General features: G+C 35.4%; 1 protein-coding gene across 3 annotated transcripts in view; it reads left to right on the plus strand.

The window, feature by feature from the left end:
* Positions 1-15,973, plus strand: part of CADM2 (cell adhesion molecule 2) — a 1,073,247-nt gene that overhangs the window by 948,622 nt on the left and 108,652 nt on the right. The gene's annotated exons all lie outside the window — the stretch shown is intronic.

Below are 15,973 nucleotides of genomic sequence, written 5' to 3' on the forward strand. Positions count from 1 at the left end.
ATCAGCCACTGTTTACATTGAAACTGATAAAAGGTGCACGTTGCTGAACTAAGCTCTCCAAGGAGCAACTTTGAAAATATAGAAACATCCCCACCATATGTCAGAGTTTTAAGGTTACGTGGGAAATCATTTTCATAATAAGACAAATCAAGTCTGTATATCTTATGCAGCAGCATTGAGGCATAATTTGTGAATGTGATATACGTGGAAATAACATGAATCACATTTAGCAATTATAAAGAGATTTTGTTATTAGAATATATGTTCACTGATGTCCCTTCAACTCTAAACCTTTACTTTTGGGCATTCATGTTTATAAACTACTCACTCAAAGAATACCTAAGGAACTTTAAATATTCAAATAATCTGTTGATACTATTAAAACCAGTCTGGGCGTGGTGGCGCACGCATGTAATAATCCTAGTACTCTGGGAGGCTGAGGCGAGTGGATTGCCTGAGCTCACAGAATCGAGACCAGCCTGAGCCAGATCGAAACCTTGTCTCTAAAAATAGCAGGGCATTGTGGAGGGCACCTGTAGTCCCAGCTATTTGGAAGGCTGAGACAAGAGAATCTCTTGAGCCCAAGAGTTTGAGGTTGCTGTGAGCTGTGATACCACAGCATTTTATAGAGAGTGACAAAGTGAGACTGTCCCCTAAAAAAAAAAAAAAAAGAAAAAGAAAAGGAACTATTGAAACCAATGTGATCATTGTAATTTACTAACACTGTAGTCTCGGCCTAGCTTATGTGATTTACTTACTTTTAAAAAACTTCCAGTTGATATCCATTTTGTTTAAATTGTAATAGGAGTAATTTAATGATTCTCTGTACAGAAGTATATGGGATTACTTCTACAAATCAGATTAAATTACTAAAAATTTGCTTCCAAAAATATTCACATTATTTAAATGCAGGTTTTGTATCATCCCATGAGAGAATTTTTCTAGCAGGATTGTGAGACACCTGACGTGGTAACTTCCTCAATTGTATGCCGCTATATTATTTACCACTCTGAAGAATAAAATTCAGAATAAGAGAGACCTGTGCCCATCATTTACAGCTCTCAGACAAAAAACAATTGAGCCCTATCCAGATTTCATCACTCCTCTTCAAGACACAGCTGAAAAGACTATCCTAGACGAACATGACAAGAAAATTGTTGTAAAATTGATGACATATAAACAGACAAACCTTGACTGCCAATCTACAATTCAACATATTAAAGAAAAGATTCCTCTAAGAAAAGATGTAATTACCAGTTACATTACAGCCTGTGAGGGAGTTGGAAACACTACACATACAACTGCAGTAATGATTCAGGCCATGACAAAAATTAAAATCAGAAAACCATCTTCAAAATTTTCTAAAACATGTTCTGACTGTGGTCAAGTAGGACATATTAAAAAACAGTGCCCCCAACAAACATCCCAGCTACCATAGGACAATCAGACAACTCATAGAAATACACTTCCACCAAGTATTTGCCCCAGATACAAAATGACCAACACTAAATAAAAGACTGCCACTCTAAATTTAATAAAAACCCACTCTGTGCAGTTCAAAAAAACAGAGAGAGAGGAGGACAGCCCCAGGCCCCAAATCAAACAGTTTGTCCCACAAACAGCGCAAACTGTGACAACAATGTTGGCTTTACATAAAAAAAAAAATCAGACACCAAACCCTACACCTCAGTGCAAGGTGTCCCCTGCCACGGCAGACAGTACAACGGTAGATTTATGTTACATGCAAGATACTTCCCTTATGCCAAGAAAAGAGCCTCTTAAAGTTCCTGTAAGAGTTTGTGGGCTTCTCCTAGAAGGGACAGTGGGACTTTTATTGAGACAATTAAGTTTAAATTTAAAAGGAATAATAGTTTACATGAATTAACTCTGATTGTACTGATAAAATTCAAATTATAATTAACTCAACTGTCCCTTGATAGGCCCAAGCCAGTGACCATATTACTCAATTATTTTTATTGCCCTATGTCAAATTAAAAAAAAAAGTTCTAACAAAAAGACAGGAGGTTTTAAAAGTACAAATAATACGAAAAAAGCCATTTATTGAGTTTTCAAGTTCCAGATGAGAGACCCTATATATACTGTTGCTATTAAAAAAAATTTCAGAAAATGGTAGATATGAGAACAAATGTTTCTATCACAGCCTTAGATCAGTGGCCAAAGTCTTGGCCCAAACAACAAACCATCACAGGCTTAATTAAGGTAAGTCAAACAGTTAAAATTTGTAAAAAAATTATTAATTTTACAATACATAGGTCCAGAGGGACAAACATACACTATCAAGCCTGTGATTACCCCCATTCCTATAAACTTGTGAAAAAAAAAGATTTATCACACCACTCAAAGGTAATCTACACCTTCTTTACCACGGTTCTGATATTTTAAAATTATTGTCTCTTCTAGTAATTATTTTCTAGAGACTTTTACAATGTTGTCTTCCTAAGACTTATCAAAAAACCCTATGTGTACATTTAGCTTATGTGTTCCATTTATGCAACTAAATGAGGTGAAGGTAGGAAATATAATTTATAGAATGCTTGTGAATAACTATATGCATGCTCAGATACTATCCAATTACATTATGATACTTCCAATAGTAGAGACATCATTTTATTTCTAAGAATAATGAGATTGCTAAGTTCATAGAATTATATATTTAAGTAGTTCATAACATTCACCTTGGATATGGTTAAATAGATGCGTCTGATTGTGGATTTTTTGTCAGTTACCAAGGAATAATCTTGAATATGTAATAACACTAAGCATGAGTGAAAAACACAATCTTACTTATTTTATTTAAGAATATAAATGCTTTTAGGAAGTTTAAGAAATAAAACGTTACACTCTTAGAAGGATCCTGATTATATAATTTTGCAAATAGATAAAGAAAAGTCTATTTTAAAGAAAAGAAAACCAAGCTTCAAAAATATAACCATATTGCCATGTTTTTTCACACTTATTTATAAAATTAGTAAGTCAGAATTTGAATTCACTTCAGTATAACTCAAAGCTTCCCTTCTTTCAATTATTTGCGCTACATACATTGCTGAATATAAATTGCTATATATAGTAGCTAAAGTTGCTTTAGAAAAATAAAAAGGGCCTAACAATTATTTTCACCACTAACATTGAACCACTGGGTGCTCCAAGGTGACCAACTGGCTTGTCTCATAATACATTTTACTGTTGCCATCCTCCTATATCAGGCTTTCTTCTGTATTGATATTCTTTCTGAAAACTTCCCAAATTTTTATCAAATTGATCATTTTTAGCACAAGTTCATAGTAATATTAAAAAATTACATGTAGTATAGTATCTTTTGGCAATTAACTCCTAAGCTCCATAAAGGCTAAAACATAGTTGTTATATTTTACCTTTATTTTGATAGGTTTCAATGTTAAATTCTATATGCTGTGGCTCATAAGTAAATATGCATTAATTTATTGTCTTCTATTACATCCCCTTATTCACTTTACCTTTATCATTTTCTTTCCCTTTAGACTGCCAGACCATTGACATTAAAGTTATAGTCAAATTTTTTTGATCTCTTTTTTTCCTTTAGACAATTGCTTCTTTTTTATTTGTACAAAACATCTTGAAATTAACTCATCTACATTTTCAAAGTAACTATCATTTTCATTAAATGAAAGCATTAATCTCTTTAAAGACAGTCTAACTTGGGTGGTGCCTGTGCTCAAGGAGTAGGGGCCAGCCCCATATACCTGGGGTAGAGGTTCAAGCCCAGCCCTGGCCAAAACTACAAAAAAAAAAAAAAAAAGACAGTCTAACTTCTAGACTCTCTAGTTTATATCCTATCTCCAGCAGTGCCAGATGAGGCAGATAGGACAAAAAACAAGGGGAGGCTGGAAGTACATCATTGAATGAAATCTTACTGATACTAGATAAAGTCTCACTAGAGAAAAGGGAATAGACAGTAAGTTGGAATGGATTAATCAGGAGTTAGTGTGCGATAGGGAAGGGAAGAGAATCACTAAGAGGTAGATCATTTCAGAAAATGCATCATGGAAAGTGGAAGAAGGATAAAAACTATGTCAAACACAAGTTTTAAAATAAAGCATAATTTCAAGAAACATAATCAGGAGACTTCTGGATCTTAAGATAGGATCAAAAGAGTGGGAGTAAAAATGAAGCACGGGATATATCAAGTGGGCATGTTAGAATTACACGTTTTAAACTGGTAATCACAGTTAAATTTCCACTCCATTACTTGCATGCAGCCTTTGCGCTGGTTCTCCATTTTACTTTAGCACCATGGAGAAGCAGTGCTATGGTCAGCTTTTGACTGGTTCCCTAAACACTTAATTGTTATTATCTTTACCACTTCCCTAATCCACCTGTCACAAGCAGGTAGAAACAGAAAGGAATAACGGGTACGTGATTGTTCTCCATCCTATTCTTGAGTTAAGTAAAGCTTAATAAATGACCAAACCTTTATTATTTCTTGAAAAGTTTTTGACCAACCTATAATTTCCTGAAGAATGGGTTATTCATGGTAATTAGGTTATGCTGGTAGTAGACGAAATACACTTGAGTGATTCACAACATGGGAGTAGGATAGTCGCACTGAGACTCCTGTTTCTAACCTGCCCTCTGTATGCTAATGTTATTTTCCTTATTCAAAATGTGAGGGCTCCAGGGACTGTTTATGAACAATCATGCCTTATTTGCCTGGTTTGGACTGAAGCCTTTTGCCATTTTCCTGCGGAACAGCTGCATAACTTGGGCCTAGACCAAATGGTTCCACTTGACATTACTGTAGAAGCATTCTATTCTTTCCTTAAAAGAGAGATTACTGTACATGTCTGTCTATTGTTTTAATTTTAGTTTAAAGTGAGGACCTAGCTAATGCCAGCCACTTTTCTTTCAAGTCCCCAGAGTTTTTGCAGCCCTCTTCTTTCTTTGGCTGAATTCCCAGACAGCTTTCAAGTGGCCGCATTCTCCATTTATAAAAGAAAAGGAAAAAAAATAAATAAATAACAATAAGAAACTTTTCTATTACATTAAAGTCATGACCTCAAATGGTATGAAGTTGCCCCTCACATGCTGTAACTAGTGAATCATCATCTATTTTAATCAAATGTTTAATGCTTTGTATATTTGCTTCAAAAAAGAAATGGGCCATTCTCAGCATAATAAATGCATATTTGATATTTATTCTATAAAAAAATTAATCATAAATATTGATGATTTTCTCCCATGTATTAAGGGCAATGTTTGTGTTGTACTTAATGATTTTATTTTCTATAACCACAATTTTTCTTTTGTTCTTCACATAAATGTAGTGTGTATAATCGGACCGCACATGGCATCCCTACTCTGTACAAGAAGAAAGATCACAATCTTTAGGAAGACAGAGCACATGCCATATGGAAACTAGTGAGATATTTCAGTAGAACAATTATACATCCATTTTGGAAATAAATAAAGAATTGAAAAAATCTGATATGTACATTTGAATGGATTTTCTTATCAGCATAACAGATTTTTTCAAACAGAAAAAATTATTTTGTCATATTTCAAAATAAGACATTAGAAATATGTCATTTCAAAATAAGACATAATATAGATTTTTGTCTTATTTTACTAGACAAAAATAAGTCAAACAGTCGTATATCAAGTCAATTTTCTCAGTCTAACATATACCTCCTTATAAATTACAGGTAATTTACTAATTATCATAAAATTAAATTACAGTCAGAGAAAATAACAAAACAAGCCAGGAGTTAAAGAAAGAAAATTATCATCCAGAATGAAATGTTGTTTAATGTGAATTTTGAAATAACAATATTGATCTATAATGGCAGCAATTTCAAATGATTTGATGCAATACAAAACAGATGTTATTACATAATAGTTTACCTCTCTCCTGCTAAATAGAAAGACATCTAATAAATTATCAAGATCTGTGTTTATGTTCAGATAGGATGACTAAGCTATCATATTTGGGGGCAGGAAAATTTTTGTGGTGCACCAGAAAAGAATGTGCGCCCGGATTTGTATTATAACTTTGTGACTATCCATGGCCTGAGGAGGGGCCCCAAGTACGTCACTTAACCCCACCAACTATTTTTTTCCTTCTTTAAAATGATAATGCTATATTTAATATGCCACCAAAATTATTAATGATACGTGGCACTAATAAAGGTAAAGACATTGCCCATCTCCTTTTTATATAGATAATTTTTACCTCAGCAATCCTTGGATAATAAAGGTTACAAGGCATTTAGATTATTATTACTTTTTTTTACTTTGTGTTTTGATACCTAAAGAGATGCAAAATTGTCTCAATAGATTAATGAAAAGTTACAGGTGATATGGTCAATTTTTTCTAAAGTATTTCCAAAGTTGTAATATTGGTAAATTATTGCTAAGGTTTCACAATTAAAAAATATATCCATGTGCTGTTTCTTCCATGGGAGTTTCTTTTTTGAAGCCCATATGTCTTTTGCTTCCATTTTATGGCTTCAAAATTTAATCACACATTGACTCTCTGGAAACGCACAAGTGGTTATCTTGGAAATGAGACTGAATATATTTGGTTTTGTTTTTGAAATAAGAAGCTGACTCGTGGTAATCTCCACTGCTGTTATTCAGGCAGGCATAGGCATCTGTGGTGATTTGGGCACTCAATCACTTTCAATTAAATGTTCCAATGTCTTGTGAAACTCCCCAAAGAGCTTACAGAACCATGATTATAGATCCATAGAGGAATTATACTTCCTGAACATATCTAGGTAAGCAGTTTTCTTGCAATAAAAAGCCAATTATTTTGAGGGATTATGTGAATATTCAGTGGGAAATCCTAAACAAAAATGTCTCAATATATTTAAGACTCTATTGTGGAATAATGCTGTCATATGCACTGACTAAATGTTCAGATGTGCACTTTTTGGCTCATAGGTTTAAAATCTGTACTTTTAAAAATATATTATTTATGAGATTTAAGCATTTAACTCTTTACCTAAAGCTCTCTAAACATTGCTAGTGTGTTTATATCATAACAAGTTATCAACATAGTACTTTTAGGAAGATTATAAGGAAAAAAATCACTCAACATTTAAAGAAAATGAAATACTAGAATGAATTATTTATTACAAAATGTTATTCCATTGATCAACACATGCCAATATTTGCTTTTTCCCTTCACAATTTTCCCTATAATACCCTTCTTTAGAAATGGATTGTTCTCTGCCTATTATACTAACTGTAAAATATTTTGACTATCCTTTTTGCATAAACATCTAGAGGAAATAAAATGTGAAAAATAAAATTTATTCAGAATCATTGTAAAGATTTGCACTGGTGAAACTTGAAAATGTTTTATCCCTTAGTAAGCCAAAGAGGTCTTTAAATTTCAAAATTAAAAAAAAAAAAAAAAACTTAGGTGCAAACAATGCCCCAAATTGTAGAAAGTGTGAACATTTACAAAAGGCTCTACTTCGAATAGGAAGAATCAGTGATTGACAGAGACTTTCAGGACCAACTCTTAGAAATTCAGAGTACTAGAAGTATCTGGAATGTTTCAAGGAAAAAAGAAAGAAAAAGAAAACATAACATTTTCTAAGGGCAGGAGAATGTAGCAGCACTCAAGGCCAACAGACATCATTAAAATGTGAGGAATGATGGGCTGCAGCACCACCACTTAACATGGCGAGGGCAAGGATGAGGATGGTGATGTGACTAAAAACTAGTAGAAGTGGAAATACAATAGTGCTGCAGTAGAGGGACGTGAGCACGTAGGATAGGACACCTCTCACCGGGGAGCACTAGCCCAGGATTTTTCAAATTGTAAGTTGCAGCTTAGAAACGAAACATAAAATCAATTTATATAAGTCATTTTTAAAGTTAAAAATAAAAGAAAATGGAAAAGGATAACAAAGAAAAAAAAAGAAAGAGTCACAGGATATTAGAGAGATCAAGTCTTTATTGCTTGTGTACATGTATTTATATGTCGTGTAAAGTTGTCAGATATTTTTTTTTGGAGGCTACACCTTAAAAGGTTTGAAAAATGTTGCATTAAACAAGCACTCTATAAAATGCCATTATTTTCCAGTCTTCTAAAGAGCACTTTACCTCTTACATAGCTTATTTCCTGTTTCAACTACAAGCTTCTAAACTTGGAGGCAAGAAGAGCCTTAGAAAATCAAAATCAAGGAGTATATGGTAAAATTAACCAACATAGCAAAAGTCCATTTTTTATTTACTATCTAGGTTTTAAACCTAAAGGTGAGGTTAACATTGATATTATTTTCCTCTGTAAATCTAACAATTTAACCTTTGATGGAATGACAGTTCTCCTACTTGACACTATACTAGTGCCATAGTTGATTTTAGGAATTTACACGGGTAGATAAAATTGGAATCAGAGTTCTAATTTGCAATTTAGAGGAATTAGTAGGCTTGAATTTTCCACTTCAGCTTACTTCATTTATCACTGCATTAAAATGTCTTCAATCCTATCAGAATACTGGTGGCAATGTTTGAGTAGAGATATTTATTGTAAAGACTTTAATTTGAAAAGTCACTTGGATTCTCAAAGTAAAAATAGAAAAAAAAATCATTATTTTTCTTAGAAGCAATTTTGCAGATATGGAAAATACCATATCTATGCCGAGCAAAGGCCAAAACCTGATAATTATGAAGACAAAACAAGAAATTGGAGAACACACCCCAGAGCCATTAACACAGGAAAGAGTGGAGGCCAATAAGAAGATGTTAAGAAACCATCTTGTTCTTCCTCTCTCACACATACTAAGACACCAAGGCATACTTATTACTTAATCAATATAGGGAACCATGACAGCCTAAAAACACAATGGAAAATATGTAGGTGAAAGAGGAGTTGTTTAGGAATTTCCTTCCTCTGAGTGATGTCTTCATGCTTCTTCATTTACACTGTTATTTTAATACTAAATATTTGAATTGTTAGAACAGAGGTAAAGTAAAATATGTACGAATTATATCAATATACAGATGTTTGCAGGAAAAACCTATTTAAATATGATGTGAAAGACTTATGGGAGGTAGAAATATATACATCTAATTATACATTCTTCGTAACATTTATGAAGCATATTTCCACAAATTGGAAAACAAGAAAAAGTTAAAGAAAACATTAAATACTTCAAGACATAGTAATGAAATTTACTTGGACTTTAAAACTGCCTTTGTCATTGATCTTCATGTGCATACTTGGGTGATGACTTTAAGGACAGTATTTAATAAAATAAATATAATTTACCTTCTTATGTTTATTTAGCTTGCTTTGATGATCTGCTAAAGATGCAGAGAAGGTGAAACAGTTGAGCTTAATAGAGCTGGAATTAACTAGATATAACTAACAAATAGGGAAAGAGAAAAAGAAATATCGATTGGATTGTAAAACTGGCTAGAGAGAGAAGTAAGGTAGGGGGAGCGGAGGTTAAAGAATAACAAGAACTAGTGAGCCCTTTGATCATGGTTGGAGATTTTGAGGACATAGAAGAGAACAGTGAGCTGAAAAGTTAAGAGGTTACAATTATAAAAAATGAGACGTTTAATGTAGTGAAGTTACAAATAATTTTTATTTTTATTTTTATTTTTTTTGCAGTTTTTGGCTGGGGCTGGGTTTGAACCTGACACCTCTGGCATATGTGGCCGGTGCCCTACTCCTTTGAGCCACAGGCACCGCCCTGAAGTTACAAATGATGACATTGTTTAGTGTGTGAGCTTATCTAAGGTGGAGTTAACAAAATAATTATCGGACAAGAGGGACTTGGGAAACGGAGAAGTTAAGGTGATGGATGGGTTATAAAGGTAAACATCAAGGGCAGTTATTTTTAAAAGAGATCATTTCTTGTTCCTATGACTTTATTCTCTTTTGAAGATAATTAGTAAATTATCTTTTGTTTTCTTTCTTGAGCTTGGACATATGCTTGGCTCCAATCTCTCCAAAAACAATTCTAGTCTTGCCTTCTGCCTTATTTCTAATTTAGCATTTCCTTATTGCTGCATTAACATGTTAGTTATTGGTTCTCTTTTAACATTTAAATTCAAAATGTCCCTTTCAGGGAAATTCCCCATATCTCAATTTTTCTTCTTTTTTTAAATTTTTGTTAGTTTGATTTTTTTTTAGATATTTGTTTTTATTAGGAGTTAAATAATTCCTATTACACAAATTGGAGACTATGAAGAGGGTTTTTCCTTTCTCTTCCTTAACTCCGTTTACTCCGCTCCACAAAAGTAGTGTTTACATTTCTAAGGCTCTTTTATTATCTTTTATGTGTTTTCCTGAATTATTATTCCAAATTCATGTAGGACCTTGTTATCTATTTTTAGAATTGTATATGTGGTCCTTTTATTGGATTTCCCCCCACATATTTCACATCAATATTCTTAAAGGAAACTCTGATCAGGAATACTCCCTTCGCAAAGTCATGAGAAAATTATTTTTATAGAATGTCTGCCCCAGGTGCCGTGTCTCACGCCTGTAATCCTAGCACTTCGGGAGGCCGAGGTGGGTGGATTGCCCTGAGCTCATAGGTTCAAGACCAGCCTGAGCAAGAACGAGATCCTGTCTCTAAAAATAGTCGGGTGTTATGGCGGGTGCCTGTAGTCACAGCTACTTGGGAGGCTGAGGAAGAGAATTGCTTGAGTTCAAGAGTTGGAGGTTGCTGTGAATTGTGACACCACGATACTCTACCAAGGTTGACAGAGTGAAACTCTGTCTCCAAAAAAAAAAAAAAAAAAAAAAAGTGAGATTCCTCATCTCTAAAAAGAAAAAAAAAAAAAAATGGGTGGCGCTTGTGGCTCAAAGGAGTAGGGTGCTGGCCCCATATGCCGGAGGTGGCAGGTTCAAGCCCAGCCCTGGCCAAAAACCACAAAAAAAAAAAAAAAAAATGGGCATTGTGGTGGGCACCTGTAGTCTAGCTATTTGGGAGGCTGAGGCAAGAAAATCGCTTGAACCAAAGAGTTTGAAGTTGCTATGACATATGACGCCATGGCACTATACTGAGGACGACAAAGTAAGACTCTGCCTCAGAATAAATGAATAAATAAATAAATATAAAGAATGTCTGATTTTTTAAGGCAGCATTGATGATTCTCTATTACCATTTTAAATGTTCATCTTTCCCCAGACATGCACCATAAACTTTTGTATATTTTTGCTTTCCTTCAGCTTCTCTCTATGACCAGAATAATCCCTACCATAAATCATTTCATTTTTCTTCCATACTAATAATGCCATTAATATTCTGACCTAATACTAAAATAATGCTTTTTCATGTTCAGGTTTATGTCCTATCGTTTTGTCTTGGAGGAGCTACTTAGGATCATTTTCTTCCTCCTGTTCCTCTATGCACAGCTTGCATCCTGGGCTTTGCTTTTTTTACTCCCAACTCAGTTATCCTATTAATTGCTTTTAACTGTATCTTTTCTTAATTATTTGTTATTTTTAGCCAGTAGAAATTTTACTTATTAACCCTATTCTCTTTTCCTGACATTCACCAAATTTAAATTAATCTATTCGACCCTGTGGCCTCAGGAGGGCAAGCATCCTACCCAGGCTCCGACTCCTATTGAATTTGTGTTTTCCATTTCTATTGGTCAAAATTCAATTGCAATTAAAGATAATAATCAAGAGCCGTGTGTTTCATAAAGCCTGTTATGATGCCCCTAATATAGTGGTGAAGCTTTATGATGGTTGAGAACTCATTTATGCCATCTACGATGCCCTGCCAAGTACTACTGCTGATGACATATTTCTCATATAAATTACTAAAATGTAATATCACACAGTAGACATTTTATTTTCCCTTTACCCTTCATAATCACTGTTTTAAAATTTGCATAGATTTATTTATAGATAATTCTCTTACACTTACATAAATGTATCAAGTATCTAGGCAGGAAAATGTAGACACATTTTACCTAACAAAAAAAGTTTATGGATCTTTTATCTGTCTTAAGATGGACGTGTAAGTGTAGAACATTTTCCGTTAATTAAACCTATTGAGATTCACTGAAGGCAACTCTACTATAAATGTTTCTGAAGTTTTAGGTTTCCTTGTGCATGTATCTATAAAGACTAGCATGCATATAAATGTTTCATTGATTATGTCTTAAAATATGCCTAACTGAGGGAATCATCCTGCAGACATTGTAAGATAGAGGGATTGTTGCTATGGCATGGCCTCAGAGAATAGGTCTGATTAAGTTGCTAATACCAAAATGTATTTATGTTTTAAGAATTACTCTCAAAAAAAGTATGAAATCGACCTCTGAAGTGGGGGTTTAGGCTCCTTGTTGAGGGGACTGAGCGAGCTTACCTGCTGCATTTCTGATTTTGAAACACCCCAGGTCTAGGTTCCTGGTGACCAGTGGGAACCTCCATACAGTATACACTGTGGCTGTACCATTTTACATTCCCACCAGCAGTGCACAAGTGTTATGATTTCTCCACATTGGAGTTAAAAAGAAGGAGGAATCGTTGCCCGCCCGGACCTCCCTAAGAGCTGTGCCTCAACCCCAATCGGCGCCTGCCTGGACCTCCATAAGAGCTGTGCCGCAACTGTGAATGGCACCCGCCCAAATCTCCATAAGAGCTGCTCTACCCGACCTCCATGAGAGCTGAGCCACAACTGCGACTGGCCCTAAGAGCTGCGCCGTGACTCTGATCGGTGCCCTCCCAGACCTCCATAAGAACTGCATCACGACCATGATCGGTGCCCCCTCAGACCTGGGTAAGAGCTGTGCTGCAACCCTCGACCCGCAACCTGCACGGACCATGCCTCCCCACACTCTGACCAGGAACTGCTGGAGCCTTGCAACGCGCATCCTCTCTCCTGTACCCTCCCTGCCTCCACACCAGCCTCTCCTCTGGCCAGGGACTCTGGTAACCATGTGCCCTATGGACCCCTCCCTGAATCTGCGCCGAGCCCTTCACCTGGCCAGAGACTACTAGAGCCTTGGGCTTTCTGTGCCAAAGTCACTGGGTGTCAGACATTCCCAGAACTGTGTGAACCACCCCCCTACCCACACTCCCACCCCACCCCCACCCTGTTGCTGGAGCTGGGTGTGTCACACTCTTGAGCTGCTTCAACAACCAGAATTCCCTGGCAGGGGCAGCCCCAGAGGAACTACACAGGGTCACTCCCTACAAAGATCCAGCAACAATAGAGTGATCCCGCTGGGGTCTAATCTTGGAGAGACACCTCCCCAACTCTGAGGATGGCCAGAAGCAACAGTGAAAAACAATCATGAGGTGAAATCAATGGAAAAACTCTGGCAATACGAATAATAAGAGTAGATCAACTCCCCCAAATAACAATGTGGCAGACACAGCACAAGATCCCATGCACAAACAAATAGCTGAGATGTCAGAAATCAAATTCGGAATCTGGATAGCCAATAAGATCGAATTAGAATTCCAAGCAATAACCCAAAAGATATCTCAAGAATTCAATGAATACAAAGACTAAATGACAAAAGATTTTGACACATTGAGACAAGAAGTTGCAGCCATCAAAGATCTGAGAAACACAGTAGAATTCCTCAGTAACAGAATGGAACAAGCAGAAGAAAGGATTTCTGACATTGAAGACAAAGCTTTTGAACACTCCAAAATGCTGAAAGAGGAAGAGAAATGGAGGGCAAAACAGATCACTCTCTCAGAGAGCTCTGAGATAATTCTATGAAAACCAATATTCATCTTATAGGGATCACCAACAGTGATGAAGTGACTTGACAAGGCACAGAGTCTCTTCTCCATCAGAGTATGAAGGAGAACTTTCCAGACATGCCAAGAGATTCTGAAATTCAGATAGCAGACAGTTTCAGAACTCCAGCACAACTCAACCCAAATAAGACATGCCCCAGACACATCACAATCAATTTCACTAAATTTAGTATGAAGGAAAAAATTCTGAAAGCAGCCAGACAAAAGAAAACCATCACCTACAAGGGGAAGAATATTAAAATAACTGCAGATCTCTCTGCTGAAACCTTTCAAGCTAGAAGAGGATGGTCATCAACTTTTAATCTCCTAAAACAAAATAACTTTCAACCCAGGATCCTGTACCCAGCTAAACTGAGTTTCATTTATGATGGAAAAATTAAATACTTTAATGACATTCACATGTTGAAGAAATTTGCCATAACTAAACCAGCTCTCCAGTATATTCTCAGACCTATCCTCCATAAAGACAAGCATAATCCTCTACCACAAAAGTAAACCCACCCAGAAAATTTTGATCAAATTACAACTTCCACAGTCACAAAAGGATTAAAAATGTCCACCAGGACTCTTGAAAGCCTAATCAATATTCTCAATTAATGTGAATGGTTTAAATTGTCCTCTAAAGAGGCACAGGTTTGCTGACTGGATACAAAAACTCAAGCCAGATATCTGCTGCATACAAGAATCTCATCTTACATTAAAAGACAAATATAGACTCAAGGTGAAGGGATGATCATCTATACTCCAGGCAAATGGAAAGGAGAAAAAAGCAGGCATTGCAATCCTACTCACAGATGCAATAGGCTTTAAAGCAACCAAAATAAGGAAGGATAAGGATGGACACTTCATATTTGTTAAAGGTAATACTCAATATGATGAGATTTCAATTATTAATATTTATGCACCCAACCAGAATGCACCTCAATTTATAAGAGAAACTCTAACAGACATGAGCAACTCGATTTGCTCCAGTTCCATTAGTTGGAGATTTTAACACCCCTTTAGCAGTGCTGGATAGATCCTCCAAAAAGAAGCTAAACAAAGAAATTTTAGATTTAAACTCAACCATTCAACATCTGGACTTAACAGACATCTACAGAACATCCCAACGAAACTGAATACACATTCTTCTCATCATCCCACGGAACATACTCCAATATTGACCACATCTAGGCCACAAATCTAACCTCAGCAAATTCAAAAAATAGAAATTATTCCTTGCATCTTCTCAGACCACAGGGAATAAAACTTGAACTCAATAACAACAGGAATCTGCATACCCGTACAAAAACATGGAAGTTAAACCTTATGCTGAAGGATAGATGGGTTATAGACGAGATTAAGAAGCAAATCACCAAATTTTTGGAATAAAACAACAATGAAGACACGAACTATCAGAACATCTGCAAAGGCAGTCCTAAGAGGGAAATTTATAGCACTGCAAGCCTTCCTCAAGAAAACAGAAAGAGAGGAGGTTAATAACTTAATGGGACATCTCAAGCAATTGGAGAAGGAAGAACATTCCAACCCCAAACTCAGCAGAAGAAAAGAAATAACCAAATCTGAGCAGAATTAAATGAAATTGCAAACAAAAGAATTATACAACAGATCAATAAATCCAAAAGTTGTTTTTTTGAAAAGACCAATAAAATAGATAAACCTTTATCCAACCTAACCAGGAAAAAAAGAGTAAAATCTCTAATTTCATCAATAAGAAATGGTAACGATAAAATAACAACAGACCCCTCAGAAATTCAAAAAATAATTAACAAATACTACAAGAAACTCTATTCTCAGAAATATGAAAATCTGAAAAAAATCAACCAATACATGGAAGTACACCACCTACCAACACTTAGCCAGAATGAAGTGGAAATGTTGAACAGTCCTATATCAAGTTCTGAAATAGCATCAACTATACAAAATCTCCCTAAAAAGAAAAGCCCAGGACCAGATGACTTTACGTCAGAATTTGACCAAACCTTTGAAGAAGATCTAGTACCTATATTACTAAACCTCTTCCAAAATACAGAAAAAGAAGGAATTTACCCAACACATTCTACGAAGCAAACATCACCTCGATCCCCAAACCAGGGAAAGACCCAACAAGAAAAGAAAATTATAGACCAATATCACTAATGAATATTGATGCAAAAATACTCAATAAGATCTTAACAAACAGAATCCAACAACACATCAAAAAAAATTATACACCGT

The sequence above is a fragment of the Nycticebus coucang genome, chromosome 16, assembly GCF_027406575.1.
Source record: "Nycticebus coucang isolate mNycCou1 chromosome 16, mNycCou1.pri, whole genome shotgun sequence".
Lineage (NCBI taxonomy): Eukaryota > Metazoa > Chordata > Mammalia > Primates > Lorisidae > Nycticebus > Nycticebus coucang.